This window comes from Pygoscelis adeliae, unplaced genomic scaffold, assembly GCF_000699105.1.
Source record: "Pygoscelis adeliae isolate BGI_AS28 unplaced genomic scaffold, ASM69910v1 Scaffold262, whole genome shotgun sequence".
NCBI classification, from domain to species: Eukaryota; Metazoa; Chordata; class Aves; order Sphenisciformes; family Spheniscidae; genus Pygoscelis; species Pygoscelis adeliae.
This window is the reverse complement of record NW_008824184.1, coordinates 537,356-538,133: the sequence shown is the minus strand read 5'-3', so window position 1 is coordinate 538,133 and position 778 is coordinate 537,356. Positions and strand designations below refer to the sequence as shown.

Below are 778 nucleotides of genomic sequence, written 5' to 3'. Positions count from 1 at the left end.
CTGACTGGTCCTTGCCAGGGGCTACGGTGCTGCCAGGGCCGAGGACAGTATCAGCCTGGCACGGTTCAGAGTTGCCATCTCGGTGCTGCTGCACCCCAGGGCTCCCCAGAGCTCAGCAAGGCTGGGTTTGTGCTGATGCCTCCCAACCGCCCTTGCACAGCCCCCATCGCATTGCAACTCACCCTGCACGCGCAGGAGAGGAGGAACTGATTATCTGGAGCTGTGGTAATTAAGCAGCGCATCCTCTGGCCATTGGCACAAGCCGGCTGGATTTCACCATTTCACCGGCCCTGGCAATTGCATGTGTTCATTAAACGGGATGAATGTGGGAGCTTTGCAACACTGAAATGGCGGGCATATTTCAGGTAGACACAAAATAGTCTGACGAGGCTTATCCATAATGTCCCCCCAGCTCCTGGCTTATAAAATGTTTTGGGAACCGTCAGAATAAATCTTGCTGTATAAAAGCAGGGTATTATTATAACTGTCTCTCAGTCCAACACGTCCCTCTTGTTCGGAGGAGGAGAACTAAGATGGATGAGGAGGCAGCAGGAGCTGCGCGGAGCAAACCCGGGGGGGCATCTCGAGGAAAGGCACCTTCTCCTTCCCGGGACTGTCCCCAGGTGCTGCCTGGGCAGCCCCTGGCCCCCGCCAAGAGGGGAAGGGGAGATGGCATAGTGTATCTGGGTATTGCTATAGTGTATGTGAAATAAACCCGGAGCCTTGAAAGCAGCTATTAAATGAAATCCCAGCTTTGTAACTTAAAAAGCACCGGGCT

The 778-nt window shown here is 54.1% G+C and overlaps 1 protein-coding gene across 1 annotated transcript in view; it reads left to right on the top strand.

The window, feature by feature from the left end:
• MYO18B (myosin XVIIIB) overlaps window positions 1-778 on the top strand; it is a 78,618-nt gene that overhangs the window by 44,841 nt on the left and 32,999 nt on the right. The window lies entirely within an intron of this gene.